Genomic DNA, 24,085 nt, shown 5'->3' with positions numbered 1-24,085 from the left:
GATGGTCGGCTAGGCCCCGCCCCTGGGCCCGCCCCCGACGGCCCTGCCTCGCCACGCCTGGCCCGGCTCCTGCTCTCTACTCCCCGAGGCTGTCCCGGTGAAGGGCGCCATTGAGGTAGGGAGCCTAAAGCCCAAGACGCCCCCTCTTTTCTTCCCTCTTCCAATCCCCTTATTCCTAGGATTTCTAAGCAGCCCAGCTGAAAGGTAGTTGGGGGCCATTTTACAGATGGGTAGACTTAGGGTGGGAAAGAAGAGTCTTGTCCGAGGCTTAGGAGAGTTGGGGTATTAGAACTTTGCTGAGTACTGCGCAGGACTATAAAAGTTTGCCTTAGTAAGACCAGTTGGGGATTTTACTCCTCCAACAGCACCCAGGGTGCTCTCTGGCACCACCTGGGCATCTGGGCTGTCCCACCCCACCCCCCAGGTAGTGATACGACCTGGGTGTTATGCTCTGACACTGACTTGCTGTGTTACCTTAGGCAATTTCTTCCCCCCCCCCCCCCCACTATGTCTTCATCTTTATCTGTCAAAGGAAATGGGATCCTATTTCTAGCCATCCTTCCAACCTGGAAGGGCCAGGTGCCGCATGACCTTGACCCAGACCCTGCCATGGTTACTAGGAGGCATTTTGAGGGGAGTGTGGATTCTAGAATTCCTCAAGCACAGATGTTCTAAGGCTAGGATTGAGGATTCTCTCTAGGATCCTATGCCTTCCCGTTACGCTTTGTGGAAGGGAGTCAAAAGAGAGCACTTGTCTTCATGCCACAGCCTTGCTCCTTCTAGATGGGGATGCTTCAGCAAGGTGAACTTCAGCCTCTAGGACTGCTCCTCGCACAGAAGACAGGAGTCCTGTTCCTGTGTTGAGGGGGAAATGGGGCTGTGCTATCCCCAGCTGGGTAGTGAGGCCCCACTGACATTCCTCTCTCAGAGTATAAACCAAGTGCTTTTTCAGCCATTCTGTCTCATTCTGTCCCAGGCTCATGGGGATTTGAACCTGGCTTTTCTTCATTTGGTGGTTGTGAACTCACCTTTCCGAGCATCATCTGTAAAAGGGACAACAACACCTATTCCACAGGGCTGCCGGTAAGAATTAAAAACTTGAGTTGGAAAGGCAGACACCTTTTCTTGAGAACTGACCTATGAAGTTGCCTCCTCCAGAAAGCCTTCCCTGACTGCTATCTAGTAGGCTTCTCCCTTTGGGATCTCACAGGCCTGAGCTCTCAGCATTGCAAGTGTTTCTGCTGCCTGTTTCTACTCTTGTTGCCTCCACTAGACTCTGGATCCTTCAAGGGCAGTGCGTTTTTCGGATTCATTCCTGAATGCCTAGCAAGGGGTCCAAATGGAGTTGGATTACAGTCAGTGTTCCTTCCTGTCTTCTTCCCTCCCTCCCTCTATCTTTTTTACCGTATGAGGCTGTCTTCTCCCCAAAGGGCTGTGGCGATGGGTAGATAGGTCCTCAGGGCAGAGGCCCCCAGCTCTCTTACCCTGAGCCAGCTAGGTTCCGGGGCAGCAGAGAGAGCATTCTGGAGCCTGAAGGAAAAGCAGTCACCCAGGGCTGGCAGGTGAAGGGCAGCTGGTGGTGTCCAGCTGGCAGGGGGCACCATATGGGCCTAGCGGGCAGGCGGGCCTGGGAACGCTGAGACTGCAGCGAAGGCTGTTTCCAGGGCCATCGCATCGTCCCGGAGGTGGCTTGCTGGGAGCTGTCAGCCATGAATCCCCCGCAGAGGGGCAGCCGGCTCGTGCCCCTTCTGCCAATCCAGGAACAGAAGCAGAAACAGAAGGTCAGAGCGGCAAGGGGCCTCCTCTGAGGTCACCGTGTCCAAACCCTCATTTCGCAGGTAAGGAGCCTGAGGCCTAGGGAAGGGCAGGGACTTGCCCAAGGACACACAGCAAGCCAGCATCGGAAGCCAAGTCTCTTGCTTCACAGCTTGGATGCTTATAAAAACCGAGAGGGAGCAGAGAAGTCTTGAAAATATACCGGTATTCAAGGAGGGGTTTTAAGGCGATTTTTTTATTCTTTTCTTTTTGCTCATGTGATCTAACTTTGTAAAAATTTTTTGCAGTGGTCGTATAGCCTTTAGCAATCAGAAAGAAAAATAGAAGCTCCTGGGTGGCTCAGTCGGTTAAGCATCTGACTCTTGATTTCAGCTCAGGTCACAATCTCCCGATTCCTGGGTTCAAGCCCTGAGTAGGTCTCCTCACTGACGGTGTAGCACCTGCTTGGGATTTTCTCTCCATCTCCCTCTGCCCCTCCCTGGTCACTCTCTGTCTCTCAAAATAAATAAATAAACTTTAAAAAAAAGAGAGAAAGAAAATAAATAAAAGGGAGGGAAAAGCTACCTGTGGTTATAACTGGCTTTTGTCTTTAGGAAAAGGGTGCCAGGATTGTAATCTTACTGTTTTCTCCGCCCTGGGCCCTTTTGGGACCCCAGATGAGATAGTGGGTGCCAGGGAGGGCTCCCTCCCTGGGAGGGCTCTCAGCTTCTCTCCAGCTATCACTTGGACTTGCACTGGGACCAAGACAGAAGCCTAGCCTACGTCAGGAGCCCCGATTTCCTCCAGTGATCTGTCCTCCCTCCTTGCCTGAGCCAGTCCCTTTACCTGGCTTGGCCTTAGTTTTTCCATCTGTAAAATGGGAGTCTTTACAGCAGAGTGTATTTTCTTTTCCCCCACCAGCAGAGCACAGTAGTTAAACACATGGATACTGGCGCCCGGGATCCTGTCTCCCCTGCCTCTTTACTTCGTGACCTTAAGTAAGTCACTTAAATTCCACGGACTTCAGTTTCCTCATCTGTCAAGGGGGGATTATACCTCATGGATTAGTGTAGGGATTAAAAGAGTTAAAGTTTGGAACGTATTTAGAATTATGCCTGGCCTATAATGAGTGCTATATATATTGTATATTTTAATAAAATCGGAGTCACTCTCCTGACTGGCTGGATAGTAAAGGTGGAATGACTGTTCTTATCATGGTTCTTGACTGGCCCCCAGGGAAGGGAGCCCTCCTGGGTTTGGGACCTGGCCCGGTCCGAGCTGCGGGTCGTCCAGCCTCACCCCAGAGCCCCCACCCCCTCTCCCGACTAGAGAGGTAGGACTTCCCCCTCCACCTCAGGCCCAGGTCTGAGACAGCCCTCTCCCCGGGAATCGGAGGGAACTTGGGTTACTGATGAGTCAGGAGCCCACACATTCCTCCTGAGACTTGGTTCTGACTTTTCACCTGACCTGCCTCCTGTGTCCCACTGATCCAGCAACTCTAACCAATTTGTTCTGAACCCTTCCCTCCTCAGACCCTTCTCATGATGCTTCCTCTTCCAGAAACATCCAGCCAGATTGCCTCCTCAACTCTCCCAGCCTACCCACCTTTGCCCTGAAAGTCTAGTTGGCCTCCTCCCCAATACCCAGTCGTAGCTACCCACACACTTGTCTTCCCTCACAAGCTTCCTCTTCTCGCGCGCCCAAGCTCTCACTCTCTCTCTCTCCCCTAGTCAACTGTTTGACCTTGGAGTTCTACATACTTGGGCTCTGAACCAAATCCTCCAGGGGCGCCTGGGTGGCTCAGTCAGTTGAGCATCCGACTCTTGGTTTCAGCTCAGGTCATGATCTCACGGTTCGTGAGTTTGAGCCCCGCGTCAGGCTCCACGATAAGATTGAGAAGCTTGCTTGGAGATTCTCTCTCTCCCTCTTACCCTCTGGCCCTCCCCCACTCACTCTCTCTATCAAACAAACAAAAACTTTAAAACCAACTTCTCCATCTATATCTATATCTATATCTATATCTATATCTAATCTATATCTATATCTATATCTATGCAATCCTAGCTAACGGGCTTCAGTTTCCTCATCCGTACAGCAGGAATAATACCCACTTTAGAGGGCTTTGTAAGGCTTCTATTGGATAATATGTGGGAAACGCTTGGCCTAGCGCCTGCCATGTGGCAGGTGCTTAGTAAATGGTAACTCTGGTCGTCATTCATGTTTTATGGCTGAACCTGTTTGCTTCCCCCAGCAGCGGGGTATGTCTCAAGCCTGGGGGCTGGAAATCATCATTCACCCCAGGGTTCCCTGGCACCGAGGCGGTGGCCAGTATGCATCTAAGGCCTCGACTTAAGTTCTGTCTTCTGGTGCTCAGCATGTGCCCAGCAAGTGGGTGGCCCTCTGCAGTTGAAGAAGCAGCAGCACCTAAACGCGTTGGGGAAAGTGCTCCTGGGGGACCCCTACCCACCCAGTCTGCCCCCGCTGGGTAGCACCAGCCGCTGTCTTCTGCTTCCACGGGGAGGTCTTTGCCTATGGAGCCGCTGAGCTAATTAAGAATGACAAAGCACTGTGTAATTGCCAGCAATTGGTACGTCCCCTGCCTCCTCGTGCCCCTCCCTCCCTTGCCCTCCTTGGCACTGTCTGGCCTAGAGGTCAGCGCACAGGCACAGAAGCAGGCGGAGTGGTGACACTGAGGACAGACTTGTGTCAGGAGCCCTGGAGGCTGGCTGCTTCTGCCAACCTCGGGCGTGGGACCCTGGGCAAGGAAGTTCCCTTCTTACAATGGTGCCATTTCCCCCCACTGCAGGGCTCTTGACCTTGTGTTAAGAGCAGGGACAAGGCTACAGGGCCAGGCCGGAGGGCTCTGCTGAGAGGGTCTGGGCTGCACCCAGCAGGTGGATTGAGGCAGACAGCCTCAATAAGGCAGACAGCCCTGGGTTTAAATCCTAGCCCTGCCTCTCACCAGCTATGTGATCTTGGGCAGGCCACTTTACCTTCTCTGGACGACAGATTCCTCATCTCCAAAATAGCATTTGTTTGGCAGCGCTCGACTCTCACGAGGAGAACCCTTATTTGTCCTAGATGTGTGCCTATAACAGAGACTGCCTGGACCAGCTCTTTTCTATCAAAGTGAACGCAGAAACTAAGGGTTGAAAACTTGTAGCGCAATCCGATAGAGTAATCGTAGGTCTTGAATCTCATCATAAAAACAAATGGCTGGTTTTTTTTTTTTCATTTTATTTTTCTAGTAATTCATTTTTTCCTTGTATTTTACAAAAGTATTGGTCTGGGACAGATTAGAAATTTTTTAAAAAATGGTCCTTTTCCACAGATGGTTTGAGAAGCATTTGCTCCAGGGCAACTTGTAAAAATGGATATAGTAGCAATCTCGCCGAAATACTTACATCGTTCTCGGATATGGGTCCCAGGACCTTCCACTTCCGTGACCCCCAAGCCTTTAGGATAAAAGACCACATCTCTTAGCCTGGCATTCAAGGCCCCTCTCACTAAAGTCCCACCTACCTTCCCATCTTGCCTGCTTCCCCATGATATAACCTTGTAATCCAACCGTGTTCTCTCTTCCCCCAAACTTCCCATGCCCTCTTACTCCTCCATGCCTTCTCCTGGGCTTCTCCTCCCATCTGGAATGCCTTTCTTGGCGCCCTAAAACCGGCAAATTCTTATTCATCCTTTAAAACCCAGACTGAATGTCACCACTCTTGGGAAGCCTTTCCCACTGCCAGCCCTGCACCTGCCCCAGGCATGCAGCATGGTGTGTGGAGGCAGGGCGCTGCAGCGGTTAAGGAACTTCACACAAGCTCGAGGGAGAATGGTGTGGCTTTTGGACGTGACTTTGCCAGCCGTGTGATCCCGGGCAGGTGACTTTGTCGAGCTTCGTTTTTCCCATCTGTGTAGTGGGATCGGCTGTGAGGAGCGGAGGTGATGGGGGAGAGGTTCCCAGCAGCATGACCCATGGGAGGGACTCAAGATATAGCAGCTGTTGTTAGCATTATTTCCCTGGTTGAGAACATCCCAGGTTGTGGCTTTTTTGTTGTTGTTGCTGTCTCCCTACAGACCGGTTGCTCCTTGAGAGCAGGGACACTTGAGTGTGTCTGATGTACCTGGCTGTTTCTTGTGCCCTGCACAGGAGGGTGTGTTTTGGATAAGGGTCTCCGGCTACCGCCCGCCCCATGATGCTAGTGGCTGTGGCTCCCTTGTCAGTGAAGTGCTGATTAATCAGCTCCGTGGAAGAATTAAAAAAAAAAAAAAATCCTTGATTTTTTGCCAATTTCCATGCTGTGTAAACACCCATCAAGGCCAATTTCAAGTTACCAAAATTTAACAACCGGCTTACAAAGTTCCTGAATATTTTTACAGTCTGCTCTTGTGAGCCCGCCAGCTCCAGCACCTAGCTCCAGCACCCCTCTGGGTGTGACTGCTCTGGGGCCCGTAGCAGGCCACCTCCTGTCCCCTCTGCCCAGCCAACCCATTGAGGGCCACCCAGGGAAGGGCCATGGGTCACCATGCTCCACACAGAGGTCCTCGCTCATCCCCTCCCCCAAGCCTCCAGCCCCTTTGTTCTCTGTGAAATCCGCCCATCCACCTCCTCCCTCAGCAGGAAGAACTCTCCGGGGGCCTGGGCAAAGGGGGCTCTGCCTGTGCAGCCAGCAGGGGCCTCTGCAATAAAGCTGTCCCCACAGCTGTTGCAGGCTGACGAAGCTAACCTTGGTCACTTTGTCCTTTGGTCCCAGTGGGGAGCGAAGAAAGCTGGTGCACAACCTCCTCTTACCCTCCCCCTCTCCCCTTTTCCTCTGGTTGTGCCCAGCCCCCAAGTCTTTGCCTGTGCAGGTGCCTCCATTTGGAATGCCCTCTCCCGCCCTCCCCACTTTCCACCTCCTTCAACGCCCGGCTGCAACATTACTTCAAGAAGTCATTCACCAGCAGAAGGCTTCGGGCCCCTCTGCAGGTGCAGCTGATGCCTGTCTCCTGTGCCCCCTTCGCCAGCTGCTTGCCCAGCTGCCTGCCCCTCCCCCTGCAGCAGAGGTTCCCGTGGGGACATCTGTTTAAGATGCAAACTCCTGGCAACACCCTCTGAGCTTTCCAAGCTACTAGCTGCTGGTGGGGCAGGAATCTGTGCCCAGGACATTTGGATATAGAAGACTGAGAACCTCACTTTGAGAAGCCCTGTCCTAACTCGCCCGGACTGTGGCTGATTCACACGGAGGAACCCCTCACCAGGATCAGATGCTCAATATGCCTCCGTTGGATGGAATCCAACGTCTGCTTCTGAGGCCACCCAGTCTGGAGGGCCCATTCCAGGGGCTCAGCTAAGGGCTGCTCTGTACTCCTCCCCTGGCGGGGCTGAGCACCACGACAGGCAAGCACAGGGCGCCTCCTTTCTGTGAACACTGCTGCTCGGGCTTCGGTCTCCTTACTGTGAAATTGGCAGAGAGAACATCTACCTCTTAGGATGACTGTGACAGTTAAATGAGATGATGCCCGTAGGGTCGTTAGCATGTGCCTGGCACATAGGGAGTGCTCAGAAATGGTCAGCCCTTAGAGTAGAATCCAGATTTCCTGGCCTAGTTTGTAAGGCTGTGTGAGCTGCCTGCTGCCCGCCTTGCCCACCTGTGTCTGAAACATTCTCCCCCCGTGCCCACTGGCCTTCTCTTTGCCTTGCCTCGGATTGGCCAAGCTCATTTGCCAACTCAGGGTTCTTTGGACTGAACTGTCTCTCCCCAACCTCAACTCCTAAGTTGAGCCTATTGAAGCCCCCCAATGTGGTTGTATGTGGACCTAGGGCTTTTAGGGGGCAAGGATGGTTAAGTGAAGTCAAGAGTGTGGGGAGCTAATCTGATAGGATTGGTGGCCTTATAAGAAGAGGAAAGAGGGGCACCTGGGTGGCTCAGTCAGTTGAGTGTCTGACTCTTGATTTCGGCTCAGGTCGTGATCTCACAGGTTCGTGGGTTCAAGCCCCACGTCGGGCTCTCTGCTGCCAGTGTGGAACCCACTTTGGATTCTCCGTCCCCTCCATCTCTGCCTATCCCCTGCTCTAGCTCTCTCTCTCAAAAAATTAAACAGTTTTTTAAAAATAGGAAGAGGAAAGAAAGAGAGAGATCACTTGTAGGTGCTGTGGAAAGGCTATGCAAAGACATAGCAAAAAAGGTTGGGCGTCTACAAGTTAGGAAGAGAGCACTCACCAGGAACTGAATTGGCGGGCACCTTGATCTTGGACTTCCCAGCCTTCAAACCTGGGGAAAAATAATAATAAATTTCCATTTAAGCCACCCAGTCTGCAATATTCTGTTATGGCAGCCTGAGCTGACTAAAGCACATGCTGTGTCCTCTACTTGGAATGATTTTCCCCGATCTCACGGTGGCTCCTTATGTCGCTCAGATTTCAGCTGAAATGACATGTCAGAGAGGCCCTTCTGTTTTGGTTTATCATCTGTTTCTACCTCACTGGAAAGCTCCACAACAGCTGGAACCTGGTGTCTCCTGCTTCATTAACCCCCTGAGCCTTGACCATAGGTGGTGTACTGGGGGCTGAATAAATATGTTGGAATGTTACTAAATACCCAGGTTCTGACCACCCATCCTTAAAGGCTGGTGGTCCAAGCCACCGTCATCCCTCTCCCGGGTTATTGCGGTAGCTGCTTGGCTTATTTCCCTGCTTCCTCCAGCCTAGGCTTAACCCAGCAGAAGCCCCTTGGAAACCTAAATCTGATCGTGTCACTCCTCTATAAAAAACCCTTCCTTGGCTCCCCCTTTCTCTCAGACCAAAAGCCCCAATCCCTTAACTGTCCCCCAGGGCCTTGCACAACTGGCCCCTAACCCCTCCACTCCAGCTGCATGGGCCTCTTGGCTGCCCCCTGGATACATTAGGCACGTTCTCAAACCAGGGCCTTTGTACATACTGTTCCCTCTGCCTGTAACACCCTTCCCTCTGAAATCTGAGTGGTTCATTCCTTCTCATTCTTCAAGTCTTTGCTCAGACATCATCTTTTTAACAAAGCCTTCTGGGAACATTTGTTCAGAGTGACAACCTCTCCTCCCTCCAGGGCTGGCTTCTGGGAGCACAGCCAGCACCCCGACTCAGTACCCTATGCTCAGATGAGTCCCACACTTTGCATTTTATGCTCCACTATCACTGTCTCGAAATTCTTAATAATTTTATCTTTGAATTTGTGTTTTGTAAGTGAAGTCTGATGGGACAAGGGGATACGCGCCAGGAACTTGGCCTCAGCTCACATGTGCCACCTGGTCCCCTGCCCATTAGCACCTCCGGCCCCGTTCCGCCTCCCCTCTCTGGCCCTGCTCGAAGACTATGGCTGTCTTTGGTGGCTGGCAGCACCCCGATCACAGACCCGGGACAGGGGAGGGGAGGTCAGGTGCACACACCCCACAGCATCTTGGGACAGGGCATGGCTGTCCCCACCCTGCACTGGCAGCATCGTGGCGCGTCCAGTAGGTGACTGGCCAGAAAGGCCACATCTCAGTGGGGCAAGACCCTGATGCAGGTCCTGAGCACAGCCCAGAATGGAAGCTTAAAGACCTTTGGGGGTTACCCATTTGCCAAGGGTTGGAAGAGTGGCCCCGTGGGAAGGAGAGGCCAGGCTTGAGTTCCGTAGGCCCCACCCTCACCTGGGTGCTACCCATCAGTCCTGCATCTGGGGGGAGGGACAATTTGGTAAGGGGAACTTGGCAACGGTCAGGCTCTGGAGAGTGGGTGCCTCCACCATAGTGTGGCAGGGCCCGCGGGTACCCAGGATACTTTTTACCCTAAGGGTATCTCTGTTCCCAGAAGAGCTCACTTAAACTTTAGCTGGGCAGATCAGCTCTTCCTCTCTCCAGTTCTTTCTGTTTGGCCTCTTCTGGCAGGCTTGGGGCACCCTTGGGGACAAGCCATGAAATACAAATTGTGTAATTTCTGTGACTCCACGTACGAGTTAAATGCTCTGATATTTTCATTTCAAAGCTGGCATTGTACAATATAAAGAGTGGTAAAACCCATGCTGGTAATTTAAGATTTGTCTTTACTTAGAATGACATTAAACAGCAAATAAAAACACAGTGACAAGTTGAGAGACAAAGAGAGAGGGAGAGAGGAGACTGCAGAAAGAAGGGAAAATTTCCTGTGTACCTTTAACAGCTCTTTTCTCTGCCTTTGGAACAAGGGCCCCACGTTTTTGTTCTGCGCTGGGCTCTGCAAATTACGCAGTCAGTCTCATCTCCGTCACTCCTGGTCCCATCGTTTTTCGTTTTTATTTTTGTTTTTTGTTCTTACTGCATCTTGACACTGCAGAATTGACTTATTTCTTGTGGTTGTGTTTTACTGTCTGCTTCCCCCACTAGCAGGTGGGGCCCCTGAAAGATGTTTTGTTTGTTTTTTTTCCTGTTTGGTTCATGGCTGTATCCTTAGGGTACAGAGGTGCAGGGTATACTATAGGTACTCCATAAATGTTCAGGGAATGTTGAAAAGAAAGGACGTTACCTGGGAAGATTGGAGGCCCATCAGGTTTTCCTTCCCCCTGGCCGTCTGGGCTCCAGACCCTCCCCAAGGCCATTTTGTCTCTTTTGGCTCAGACAATTCACAGAACTTTGTGGTTCCTGCATTTCCTTTTCAGACCTCAATGTTTCAGCCTTGGCGTCTTCCTCCAGCCCTAGCGCCTCCAGTCAGTGTGAATGGTGGCCACTCAGCAGGCTGTGAGGAACCCCGCCAGGTGCCTGGACAGCAGGCTTCTCTCCTTCCTGCAATTCCTTAGGTCATTTCCATCCATTGTCTTTGGCCACAGCTTCTTGAGTTAATCTTTCCACCTGGGGAGGGTTCCCTTGCTGGTTTCCCCATCTGCTTCCAGGTTCAAATCCTTTTTGGCTCCAAATCCCTTCTTGGGGTTTCCATGGCCCTTCCGCCTCTAACAGCCGGGGTGACCTTGGGCAAGCCTCCCACTCTCCTCTGGGAGGCCCTTGTGAAAGCAGGGGGCTTGCTGTTGCCCTCCCCTCAGGGAAGGCCGGCAGGGTAAGTAAGAGTCCTGTAGAACAGTGGCAGATAGAACGGAGGTTGTTTCTGTTGCTTTTGAGGGTCTGACAGCACTGAACCCGGATGCCAGGTGACCCCATTCTTTCCCCTTCCCCTTTGGTTACACAAGAAACCGTCATCATTTGTTTCTGCTGGGAGCACCCCTGGCCGTTCCGTCATTCCACCAAGCGTGTAATGGGACAGAGCCCGTCGTGTGGGAGGCCCGGACTCCGCTCGCCCTTTCTCCTGGAGAAGATTCTGGTTGTAACTGCTCAGCCAGCCTCTCCCCTTCCTGGCTCTCTTACTTACGGGTAAGCCTACACTGCTCTCCGCTGGGGCAAAGACACCCCAACACAGAACAGCGTAAGGAATATAGAAGTGTCCTGGCCTCTCGCACAGCAGGCCCCGTGCGAGGACACCGTCTCTCATACAGGAGGCCCTGGCCATTCAGAGACCCTTCCGCGGTGGGACGCTTCCATCCCATAAGCTTCATCGCCCCCTTTGGGGGTTGTCGCCACGGCTGGCTGCAGCCAAGCAGAGAGGAAAAAGAAGGCCTCGGCCTCAAAGTGGCCTCCCTTGCTTGCATTCACGTTCCGACGGCCGGGACTTAGTCCCGTGGCCACTCCTGCCAGGGAGGCCAGGAAACATCACGTCTAGCAGAGCAGCCACGTGCCAGTGAGGGAGAGGGGGACAGGGTTGGAGGACAACCGGCTGATCCGCTATACCTGCCCTCCCTCTGGAATGTGACTCCGGCTCTTGGACAACCTAGTTTCCAGGTTTTGTATCACAGAAGCAAGAAAATAGGTGGAGAGGGCCTGAAATGGAAAAGAGAGAGAGAAAGGGACGGGGACACGGAGGGAAAAGGATTGTAAGGGTATTAGAGGGACACAAGTCACAGTTGGCATTATTTTTAAATTACTTTTGTTTAATGATCTGTGTCTTATTAAGTGCTCTGGCCTCGTGGCACCGAGCCTGGGTCCCCAGGGTTCCCAGGAAATGTGGGTGATGCACGCCCAGCGCACTTAGAATTTACCAGGCCATGTGCTGAGACTGAGGCCGCGGGACACAGTCTCTGCCCTCTAGGAATCCGCAGTCCAGTGGGGAGGACAGACGTGGGATTAGAGGCGAGCCCAAGCTGCTTGAAAAGACGTGGAGGGAATTAACTCGGCCTTAGCAAGGCGGGGGAGGGGCAGGCAAGAAAGGGCATAAAAGGGACATCTGCTTTAGACTCAGCTCTGCCTGTGCAGAGCACTCAGTCGTCTAACATATTGTACTTGAGCGGTAAAAAGTAAAGGGAAGATGAAGTGAAGACTCAAGAAACTCGGGTCCTGGTGCCCTGCTGTTGTGTCCCAGGGCAAGTGCCTTCCCTCTCCCGTCACCTTTGCTCCATGCTGCCTGCAGGGCCATCACTAGCACATTCCATACTCTGGTGGGAGGTACTGAAAGCCTCCGTCACCAGCGGATAAAACACAACCAGGTACCCCCTTTTCCAGGGTGACGCAGGCCCCATGCTCAGACACACAGAGTGGAGACAGGTGGATTTCAGCCACACTTACCCCTTGGCGTCACACCCTTGTTCAGTGCACACCCCACGCAGCTGTGTTTAGGCAACAGCCTTGCTCCTGGGAGATGTTGTTGTAGGATCCCAAAGGGGTAACTGCTATGAACATTACTCAGAACCCCAGTAATCCCCGGAACATCCTTTCACCAGCAGGTTTTCTTTCTCCTGTGTTCTGCAACAGGTGTGGGACTAGGGTGAGGCAAGTGAGGTACCTTGGACACATAGTTAAGGAGACACTCCCCGTCGGGGTGGCCACTGAGAATGGACATCTGCATAAATTTTGCACCCTGGGCACCTCACTATCCTCACCCTAGTCCTGGCCCGGCTCTACAGGGGTCCCACAGATCTGGGTGGTGGCAGTGGTGGTGGTAGGGTTTCAAAGGAAGGTGCCAGAAAACCACATCAGACTCGAGGGCAGCTTCCCTGGGCAGTGGGGAGACAGGGAGGGGACTGCACCTGGGAGAAGAAGCACAGGGAAGGTGAACCACGGTCCAGGAAGTAGGGTGCCAGGGAACCTCAACTTTACCTACAACGGTAGGGAGTGAGAGGGAGGCCCAAGTAATTGGTGGTTTGAGGGGTTTGTAGGAAAAGCTGTGGGGAAGGGGGGGTAGGGAAGAGAGGAGGATGACGGTTCTGGGTCCTGGGCCGCAGGTGACAAGGCAGCTCACACACCCAGGAGGAGGCAGCCTCCGAGGGAGGGTGGCCTCCACCCAGGAGCCCGCCTTCAGGGCCTCTAGTGCCCACCCCGGTGTTGCTCTGCAGGCAGGGAGCCTGAATCTGGATGCTTTGCAAGTCAAGGGCTCAGGCCACCGAGAGTCAGTTTTGACAGGTCCGGGCCGGGGTCCTTCCAGCAGGGGAAAGCCAGGACTAATTCAGCCCAGCCTCCCAGACGCGGAAAACCTCCGCCGACTGCTTCCCAGACTCCTAGACATTCCAAACCACTTTCCCTTCTGCCTGTGCTGATGGCCACTCAGTGTTTCTAGAAAAATCACCTCGTCTTTACTTAAATTTATTTTCAAAGGAAACTATGTAAACGGAGGACTTGCGTGATTGCCACAAGTAGAAGCGAAGCAGTCGTGTGAGTATAATGGTAATCAAGTAGTGTCCTTAAATTCCAGCGCCCTGGCTGTTCTCAATCTGAGGGCCGGTCTTTGCGCTCGAAGGGAGGTTAGCAAAGGTCAGAAAGGTCGGAAAGACAGACAGCATCCACTGAGACTTTCACGTCAGAAATGGAACCCTTTTCACCCTCTGTGAGTCTGTGTCCTTTAATGTGGCATCTGTGCCCGCCGGCCCCATTCCATGAATGTGTCCCCTTCTCCTCAAACACTGCTCCCAGGGAGTCCTGAACATATGACAGCCAGAGCTACCTCTCGTAGTTGGGGTGGGAGTGGCAGGGGCGCCCGGTTCTGTGGGCCTGGAGCGAGAGAGAGGGGGGCACGTGCTCCCAGACAGAGACCAGTGGGAGGAATGGGTATGCACGAAGGGAAGCTAGTGGGTTTGGCGTTGCAGTTTTGTGGTGACAACTGTTTCCCACGACTAAAGCTGTGAGCAAAACAGGAAGTAGCAAGCGGCTGGGACCCTCCTCGTCTGACTTCAGCTTTCCTCTATCCCGCCAGCCCGCTGTCTCCTCCTTGTCCTCATGCACCTGTCTGGTGTGAGGACCTCAGAGAGGCCCCGAGAGTCTCCCAGTCGTTGCCCAGCCCCACCTCCTGCCCGCGGACGCGCCACCACCATAGGAGGGACACCGGGTGTACCATGGGGCACCTGGGTTTTGGGTCCAGCTCCGCCACCATCTCACTGTGTGACATCAGGCAAATCCCTCCCCCCCCCACCCCCGCCCCGCCCCGGACCTGGATTTCCTCATTACTGAATGGAAGGGGCTGGATGGCTGATGGCCAAGGGCTTTTCTATCCCAGGCATCCCATAGGATCCCAGGCAGCAGGAGGGCCTGGGGAGACTGGAGAAGGGCGGTCGTCCTGTGGCAGGATGTGACCCCTACACGCACGTGGTGTGGGCATAGTTCTGTCGCTGAGAGTGAAAGAGAGCACAGGTCACACGCTGAAGGGCGCCCCGGCCAGGGCGACACCAGCCCACAGAAACGACAGCCCAGAGATGAGGATTATAATGGGAGCTGGCAGTTTTGGGGTGAAGGTGAACAACCCTGCAGGGGGAGGGGGATTTCCCCATTGTTTATTATTTATCAGCATTATTATCTTTTTAATTTTTTAATAATACTGAGATCCTAATTTTTTTGTAATATTGAGATAGAATTCATATAACAAATTTCACCTTTAAAAAAAAAATGTGTTTAATGTTTATTTATTTTTGAGAGAGAGAGAGCACAGGGGAGGGGCAGAGAGAGGGGGAGACACAGAATCCGAAGCAGGTTCCGGGCTCCGAGCTGTCAGCACAGAGCCGGACGCGGGGCTCGAACTCATGAACCATGAGACCACGACCTGAGCCGAAGTCGGACGCTTAACTGACTGAGCCACCCAGGTGCCCCTCTCAGGTGCTATTTCAAGAGTTATTCAGCATTATACCAGGTAGCCCCTCGCACCAGTCCTTTGAAGTAGGTACTATTCTACGCCACTTTATGCAGACAAGGAAGGAGATGGGCTCCAGGATGTGCCTCCGTGCTGTGGGATCTCCATTCAGACTTGGTGACAATGGCACCCGGTTGGCTCAGTCGGTTAAGCTTCCGACTTCGGCTCGGGTCATGATCTCGCGGTCCATGAGTTCAAGCCCCGCATCGGGCTCTGTGCTGACCGCTCGGAGCCTGGAGCCTGCTTCCGATTCTGTGTCTCCCTCTCTCTCTGCCTCTCCCCTGCTCGTGCTCTGTTTCTGTCTCTCTCAAAAATAAATAAACATTAAGAGAAGAGAGAGACTTGGTGAGGATGTGAGTCCCTTCCGGGCCATACCACTTTATTGCCTGAGCTCTCTTCCAGAGCCTTCTTTTCCTTGGCTACAGGAACAGCAACAATTGAGTTGGTAGTTTCTCCTTCAGCCTATGTGCCAGAGTGCCTACCACGGGCAGGGCTCCAACCAAGCCACGAAGGGCGGGGACAGTGACCGAGAGAGCAACCTTTGTTGTCCGTAGCCACTGAGATGTGGGGGTCATCTGTTTCTGCAGCAGAGCCCAGCCCTCCCCAACTGACCTGGCGTTTCTGTGGGCTGGGACCCGAGCAGCCTCTGTGCACAGAAGCAATGCTTGCTCAGACTTGCTTACACACACACATATAGCTTGGGTATATTTTCAAAACTGAGTGAAACACCAAACTGGATAAAAATTGAGGTCAAGAAGTGCAGCTTGAATTTCCAGAGGCTTAGCCTGTACATTTGGGGAGCTGATTTTCATGAAAATTCTGTCTGCACAGTGGATGAAGCTTTACTCGGATGAGGCTCTCAATCCTGGATAAGGCTCACCCTTGAGATTGTTTCCAGATGCCTCGCAGGCTCCTTGAGAACAACCACTCACCTTGGCGGATAATCAGAGTCAACAATAAGTACACACTGAGAATTTACCAGATACAGCACTGAGCACTTTTCCTGTATTTTAACCTCCTAATAGGTACTATTATCACCCCCATTTTCCAGATGAGGAAACCGAGGCTCAGAGAGGTAAGAAGTCTTGCCCAAGATCTCAAAACAAGTAGGTGCAAAAAGCAGAGTTTGAACCTAGGTCGGCCTTCTTCTAGAGCTCACATTCAAGTCAGTATCTTTTGACCACGAAGGTCATCTTGATGACCCATGACCAACTCAGCATCTACCAGTGTCTCGTGCTGGAATTTACCATCGGATCTTCTACGGGAGATAACACCATAGTATATAGACAGAGCCCAGAGTTAAAAGTCAGGAGCCCCGGGTTCAACTTTCAGATCCAGTTTTAGCTTACTCCGTGGCTTAGGACAAATTCCTCCCTCCACCCCTGGGCCTCAGTGTTCGCATCTGTTAAGTGGGACATTTTAACTAAATCAGCAGTTCCAGTGTTAGCTGGGCATCTGAACTACCTAAGCTGGTTAAAGATACTGAATGATGGGCCCTTCCCCAGATATGCATTATCTGTGAACCCTGAGTTCACAGATGATTCGTACCCAAAGAAAGCACTGGGAACCCAGCCTCTAGGAACCTTCTATAGCTCAGCCTCTGTGAGTTTATGGAGGCAAAAAAGACCACCCCAGGAACCATGCTGGGCAGTCTGAGCCAAAGACCAAAGAAAAACCGTTTCTGGATGGTATGTCGTGGAAGAATCTAGAAGAGAAGGAAATTGGTCGGACTGTGGAAGTTGGGGTGTGGGGGAAATAGAAGCAGAAGCTGGCTTTGGTTCGTTTTCACGGTTTCGTTTTCTCCTCAGTTTTCAGTGAAACTACCCTTCCTGGCCCCCTTGCAGTCGGGAGAGGCAGACCTGGCCATCGAAGTGGGTAGAAGTGATATGCATAAAACTCGTGAGAACCTGTGCTCGCTCGCTCTCTCTCTCCCCGTCCTGGGGTGAACTTGGACATGAGGCATCCATGATGGAAGGAAGCTGCGTTCCTTCCAGGGGGAGCAGAACAGCCCCCACTCCACCACCACAGGCAGCGGTAAACTTAGATTGTGTTTGTTGAATGACTGCGGCTACGGGGTCATGTTCGTCGTAGCAGCTGGCGGTGCTTCCCCTACTACAGCCTGGAGGAAGCGGCACCAGAGCAGCCTCTGAAAAGGCGAGTAAGGTTTGGCGACGTGGACAGGCGGGAAGGGACGTTCCAGAGGGAAGGGACGGGGGCAGCAAAGGGGTGGGAGCCGGAACAGGACGATGTGTTTGCACCCTGCAGAGAAAGTCAGCGTTATTGGTACTGAGGGCTGCCCTGGGCTCCAACCAGTGGTGTGCTGAATCCAGCCCATCCCGGCTCCTGGCAGCCGATGGTTAGCATCGTTTCCCAACTTGGTGCTCAGTGACAGCCATCACTGCGGTAGCATGAAATCGGCCATGGTGGGAGTATTTACGCCATGGCAACCGGCAAACCCTCTAAGCCAGGGCTCTTTCCTCCTATTGTTACCCAGTTATCAGCATGCTACTGCTTACAGCTCACAAGCAAGTGGACCCTGCCCATCTGAGAGGCCGTGCAAGGACCAAAGACCCTGCCCCCTCTGAGCCCTTTAAGCCTCATGTTCCTCATCCGCAGAATGGGGTGCATCACCCTGCCTCCTCTGCCAGGCTGACCGCGGGCAACAGGAAATGAGATCGTGCATGTGGAGCCCTGCCTGCGTCCCCTCAGGATCATCGTTCCCGTGCACAGGACAGCCTCTGAGGGCTTTCGCTGGCCAGAGGGGCTGCTCACCCACACGGGCAGGCTGGGGGAGTGCTGGGACCTTGATGTCTGCGGGAGCAGACCTCGGCCAAGGGCGGGTGGGAGCTGAGGGGGTGGGGGTGGGGAAATAGCCCAGCCTTCTCCCCTCTTTCTTGGGACAGACGTGAGGCCCATTCCACCCCATCTCCTGGAAGTCTCCAGAGGGGCGGAGCCTCGGCTGTCCCCGCTGCGGCTCGTTCACCAGCGCGTCCTGACTCTGGGATTCTTCCTTCCCTGCCTCAGTTTCCCCCTTTCCCTACCGGCGCGTCCCGGGATTGTTGCAGGATGCTTTTTTAACCTCGATGCCCAGGATTCGTTGTCTCGCCGCAAAGAATGAAAGGGGGGGGGCACCGAATAAAATGAGCAGCCGGCAAAAGTTTATTAGAGTATAAGATCAGAAAGCAAGAATAGTAGGAGAGCTCTCTTTCCAGAGAAGGGAGTGAATGCCCGCGACTACAGGCGAGGGTCCTTGTTTTATAAGGTTTTGGTCGCCCCCCCCTTCCACCCCCACTCATTTCTTCTCTGGTTTTACCCTTATCGGCGTGATAACTCTAAATGCCTAGTCATTCCTTTTTGATTGGCTGGTTTCCATCGTATGAGGGGTGGTCTAGGGCCACACCGTTCCTTGTGGGTCATACATTTTATGGTCGACTGCTTATTTTTAGTCAGGTCTTTGGTCAAATTCCTGAGGGGAACCTGAGGGGGAGCAGGCGGTGTCTGTAACATTCTTAAGAGGAACCTTATGCCCCCGGGAGACTGCTGTGGTCAGAGGCTCCCAGCCTTGTTTCAAAATATGTGTTTTTCCCCACCCAGGGATCTCACGGCCTAACCTTTCCCTCTCTGCCTGTTTTACCCTCTCTTTCCCTATCATAGGATCACTGCCCAAAGGAACTTCTCTATTCTTATCTCAGGGTCGGCTTCTGGGGGAACCCAACCAAGATGAGCAGTGACCAGGATCACCTCTGTAAGTGCCTGGAGATCACATCTGCCGCGGGCTCCGTCCCTGCAGAAACCCCAGGAGGCAAGCAGCGGGGCGTTTTCCATTCCATTTTGCAGATGGAGACACTGAGGCTCAGAGAAGAGCAGTGATTTGCTCAAGGGCGTACCACCGTCAAGGAGAAGGTTAGAACGAGGGTGCCCATATCTCAGGGTTTTGACTTTGACCTGCTCTGGGCTCCTGGGGGGCCCTGAGCTGGCTGGGAGGATGGTCTCTACCCCCTCTGACTCCTGTCCCCTGACAGATGGGGCTGACTCTGGCCGTTACATGGGTCCGGGACTGTGAAGGGCAAATGGGCTGGCAGTAGGAATGGTCTGTTATTAAATCCATCCATCACCCTACAGGACTGACCTCATTCTGTCCCGGGAAAGCCAGTTTTGCCTGGGGGCAGCTTCAAGGGTGGGGGGGGTGGGTGGGATGCTGACCCAGCAGGAAAGGGTAGGTGAGGGCCATGCAAGGCCAGAGTGGCTAGGGCGCGATGAGGTCAGAGACAGCTCCTGGCTATCTGCGTCCCACAGTGTGAGGACAGCCAGGGGCCCAGGGACAGGCAGAGCCATTGTAATGCTGATGGCCACCGGCACCCCCTGGGGCAGTGGCCTGAAGGGGGGGCCTTTTGGGGGGGGTCCTGCCTCTAATTCCCCATCACTGCCTCAGCCCACCAGTATCCCAGTATCCCAAACCCCAGAAGATGGGAGTCCGGGGCCATACAGGGGCCGCGACATGCAACTTGGACGTGCCCAAGGGTGCCCACTGGTTCACTATCCAGTGAGGGCAGTCGACACATGGCTCGTGTCATCCTCAGGCCGCGGAGGGAATGTCCGGAGGCAGACAGACCCAGGTCAGGTGTGTCTGAGCCCCTCCTCGCCTCGCTAACCTTAGTTTCCACGCTCGTGAACTGTGGTTAGTAGTAACTGCCATCTCGCGAGAAGAATGGGGGAGGATTTGATGATAGGTCCTGTGTAAAACTTGCTCAACTCAGAGCCTGGCATAGGGGACCCTTATTAAAGTGGCAGCAACAATGATGACATCAGCACCTACGGTGTCCAGGGGGCTGTGCTGAGCACGTTACATGGATTATCTTTTTGTTTTAACGTTCATCTATTGTTCAGAGAGACAGAGAGAGAGAGAGAGAGAGAGAGAGAGAGAGAGAGAATCCCAAGCAGGCTCTGGTCGTCCGTGCAGAGCCCGACGTGGGGCCCAATCTCATGAACCGTGAGATCATGACCTGAGCCGAGATCAAGAGTCGGACGCTTAACCGACTGAGCCACCCGGACGCCCGTTCATGGATTATCTTAATCACGGTCACGCCGAGGGAGAGGGACTATTGTTCGGCCTCCTCTTACAGGTAAGGAAGCCAGAGCTCAGAAGGGTGAAGTCACTGGTCCAAGGTCACACAGCTGCTAGGTGGCAGAGGTAGGATTTGAATCCAAGTCTCTCCGCCTCGAAGATCTGATGAGCAAACCCCCCTGGGCCTCCCCTTTGTACCCCCAGCCCCAAGTGAGGTCAACAACCCACTGGCTCGTTCATCTCATTGGGCCTTTGAGAGAGACTGCCGGGTGAAGGTTTACCGGAGGCCCAGAGAGGTCAGGGTACCAGTGGGAGGCTACAGACACGATGGGACCGGAGCTGGGACTGAACCCCAAGGCGTCTGGCTCTCTGGCCGGGCCCTCGTTCAGAAGCCTGGATGTCATCTGCAGCTCTGCTCTGGCCTTGCAACAGCCCTGCGCCCACCTCGCCCTCTCCCTTAGAAAGGCTTGGGCCCCGTGGGAGTTCCTGCGTTTTTCTTCCCCCGGCCACTGAAGTGTGGGATTGAGGCCCCATTCTTTTCTCTTCCACTGAGAGGTAATTTGCCTGGAACACGTTGAGCACTTAAAAAATTTGGTCACATTGCCACCGTCTAGGTTACCATGGTGACCTGACTTTGAATTTTCTTCCCAGGGGGAGTTGGTAATAATTAATACAGCACTCAGCTCTGCTGCCCACAGCGAGTGTGGGGAGCATCACGGAGCTGCCCTGGGACTCACTTCCCCAGGGGAAAGCAGGGTCTCCCCCTCCCAGCAGGGGCCTGGCGTTCCCCAAGAAGACAGGGAGGGGAGAGGACACCCCAACCCTGCCCACCTCTTCAGCGGCCCTGGCTGCCATGTCATGGGAGCCGGACTAGACTTAGACTGGAGAGCTCCCTTTTACCAACGGAATTTGCAGCTCAAGAGAGGAAGTGACTTGTTCAAGGCCACACGACAGGATCCAGGCGGCAGCAGCCTCGGGCTGGAAGGCTGGATTCCCGAACCGTTCGTGGCTGCCAAGGTTGGGGAAGCCCAGCTCTGAAACTCTTCCCTCCCAAGTGCATTTGAGCCATTTGAGACGGGGGGAAGCATGAAGCATTGCCGTCTCTAGAGCCCAAGGCAGGGCCAATGGCCCTTTGCTCGGTTGCTGTCCCTTCAGAGCTAAGTGGATTATAAGACGGTGCAGGGTGTCCCTTCAGAGCTAAGTGGATTATAAGACGGTGCAGGGTGTCAGCAACCAGGCTCGGAGAGAGCCTGGAAGAGAAAGTGGATGAACTGGACGGGAAGGGGAACCTGGGAGGTGGCCCCAGGAAGCAAGCGGCCTTGGGCATTTCTGCAAAGGGTCCCCAAGAGGGGTAAGTGCAACGCAGGGGCATTCTGCCTCTCTGCTCCACTCCACCCACTCCTCCCCTTCATTTCTTGGTCCCCACTCACTCCAGCTCTGGATAAAGAGAAAGCCACGGAGTAGAAAGAATAAGAAGTCTCTTGAGTTCCTATTTCTGGTGGGGGAACTGAGGCTCATAGGGGCCTCATAGAGAGGTCCACAGACCCATAGCCAGTAAGTATTTGAACTCACAGGAGTCCGTAGCGTCTGTGCTCTTTCACTGTTACCACTGGGGTAGGTTCTCTCCCTATTCCCACATCCCCCTGGTGGGCAGGGTGGCGGGCTTAGGGAAGGTCAGCACCGAAGGAGGAGGAGGAAGTTGACTTCTCAGACTGGAGCAGGCATGGCTCAGGCAAAAAGCTAAGAACTTGGGAGCTTCGACTATGGCAGCCGGGTTGCAGCGAAAGGATAGGGAGAAGGGGTAAGAGGGGAATGGCTCTGAGATCTCTAGTCACATCCAAAAATCGGGCCCGCAGTGTTATGTTACCGCAAACAAAATAAAACAAACCTGGGACTTTAGTATGCTGCCACCAGGTGGCGGTGTCACTTGGCGGCTCATTACATTAACTGCCATTAAAATAAAAATTTCACTCATTTTTCAAAAAAAGATAAAAGTCTAAAGAATTAGATTTGCCATTATTTCACATAATTTTTAACATTTAAAACTGTTTATTTTTGAGAGAGAGAGAGAGAGAGAGAGCGTGTGAGTGGGGGACGGGCAGAGAGAGAGGGGACAGAGGATCCAAAGCAGGCTCCCCACTGACAACAGAGAGAGCCCGACACAGGGCTCGAACCCAGGAACTGTGAGATCGTGACAAAGCCAAAGTCGGGACGCTTAACTGATTGAGCCACCTAGGAACCCCTCACATAACTTTTAAAAACCAATATAATATTTCAAGAGAAAAACACCTGACATACAAGTTGGTTCTTTCCTCCTCGACCTTCAACTTTTATGTATCTACCTACTCTAAGCCCTGGGCTCTCTGGTCATTTATCTTCCCTTTCCTGTGTGACCTGGGTCGACAACTGGAGCCCATCCCTCATGGTTTCATGCCAACGCACCGGAAAGATCAGAGGACATGGGCTCAGCTCCTTTCCCTCACCTCAATTAGCTCAACTCGGGAGGTGGCCGTTTACGCCCCAGGACACCCCACACCCGTACAGCCGACTTTCCATATACCGCGGGATCTCTTCCCGCTGGGTTTTAACTCTTGACTGCCCGCCACACCAGAAGGTTGATTCTCCCAGGCAGAGACCAGAGCCCGTCCATCTGCGTCCCTGCCTCAGATCCTCACCAGGCTCCCTGGCACAAGGTGATGGCCAGCAGTCTGTTGAATACATGAATTCCCGTTTCATCGAGGAGAGAACTGAGGCTCCAGAGGGAAATGAGGAGGATGGGGATGATAATTATAATGATATTTGCTGTGTGTCTACTGTGTGCCAGGCGTGTACTAATTCACCAACTTCCCACGAGAAGTCCAGCAGGTAGAGACGAGTATTACACCCATGTATTAGGGAACCGAGGCTCCTTTGGGACGGGGAGCCGAGAGGAGGTATCCTTCGTCCATCTATTCATTTATTCGGGAAAAGTTTACCGCAGCCAGATGCCGGGTGTGTCTGGGATCCCTGGTACGTGCTGGTCCTGTGGTCAGTGAGCACCAGGGAAGCACCGCCCTGTGTCCCCTCTTCAGCTCGGCCAGCCCTCGCGTGGGGCTCTTCCCGCAGTGCCTCCCGTACGGCCCGCGACAGCAGACCAAAAATGGTTACTGCCACCTTGAACTTCATACCCTCGCACCCAGGGGCAGTTTGGGTGTGAGAGAAAGGAAGGCTCTTGCCCAGAAGATGGACAACGTTTCTTCGAATCCCTTTGGCCCTCGCTGGGTTGCGTTTCCATCCCTGAACCAGTCAGGGTGACCTAAAGGACGCCTGGGCGACCTGAAGGACGCCTGGGCGGACTGGCTCCGTCCCCAGAAGCGGGGAGGCGTTGATTCCGGCCAGAGTGCAGGGAGGCGAGTCCCCTGAACAAAAGGCAGGGTCCGGGGGCGGGGGGGGGGGGGGGGAGAAGCAGGTAGATGCTGGAGGTGGCCACACCTGCCCGCTCACTCCTGTTTCCGGAAGCCGAGAACTTGCACTGACCCCCCGCCTCGCTCTAGGGAACTAACCGCTGGGCCCTCCGAGTCCGGGAGCTCCCTGACTCCTGCCACCCAGCTCGTCCTCTTGTCGGCTGGGAGCTGGAGCCCAGACAGGGCCTCCGTCGGCTCGCCTGCCCGGAGCTGTGGTGACGGTCCACCCAGGAAGGCCCCTCGCCCTCCAGACCCTTCCTTGCACGTGCGTGATGTTCTGATGGGGCTGAATCACACTCCCTCTGCACACCAGGGCACAAAGCCCCTCGCCCCGATGGCTGAAGGAGGAGTCCCAGCTGGGGACCCAGGTGGGGGGTCTCAGGGAGGCTGGGAAATTGGGAGCCAGATGCTTCTCTGCTTCCTGTCTGTGTGGCCCTGCCTCGCTGCGCCCCAGTTTCCTCACCCAGGGATGGCCTGAGCAACTGGAGGGATAGGGGAAGACGGGTTTGGGTCAAATCAGGAATTCAGTTTAAACGTCCTGAGTCGGAGATGTCAAGAGGCATCTGGAAATACAAGTCTGGAGCTGAGGAGAGAGGTCTAAGCTGGAGATTATGAATGTGGGTGTCATCAGCAAAGAAACAATTTAAAACTCTAAAACCCAGGGAGGTGAGATTGCCTGCGGGGGGGGGGGGGGCGGGG

The 24,085-nt window shown here is 53.7% G+C and overlaps 1 long non-coding RNA gene across 2 annotated transcripts; it reads left to right on the top strand.

Annotated features, from left to right (window-relative positions):
- The first annotated feature begins 26 nt into the window (after nucleotides 1-26).
- LOC107179766 lies at nucleotides 27-13,414 on the top strand. 2 transcript variants are annotated; one of them, XR_006221042.1, is made up of 6 exons: nucleotides 27-115; nucleotides 977-1,083; nucleotides 1,665-1,838; nucleotides 2,677-2,753; nucleotides 10,905-11,085; nucleotides 13,357-13,414. It is a non-coding gene; the product is annotated as an uncharacterized LOC107179766 (long non-coding RNA). The 2 variants fall into 2 exon arrangements; XR_006221043.1 differs by lacking the exon at nucleotides 27-115 and adding an exon at nucleotides 737-802.
- The last annotated feature ends 10,671 nt before the right edge of the window (nucleotides 13,415-24,085 follow it).

The sequence above is a fragment of the Panthera tigris genome, chromosome C1 (assembly GCF_018350195.1).
Source record: "Panthera tigris isolate Pti1 chromosome C1, P.tigris_Pti1_mat1.1, whole genome shotgun sequence".
NCBI classification, from domain to species: Eukaryota; Metazoa; Chordata; class Mammalia; order Carnivora; family Felidae; genus Panthera; species Panthera tigris.
The sequence above is the reverse complement of the archived record's forward strand: the minus strand, read 5'-3'. Positions and strand labels throughout refer to the sequence as shown.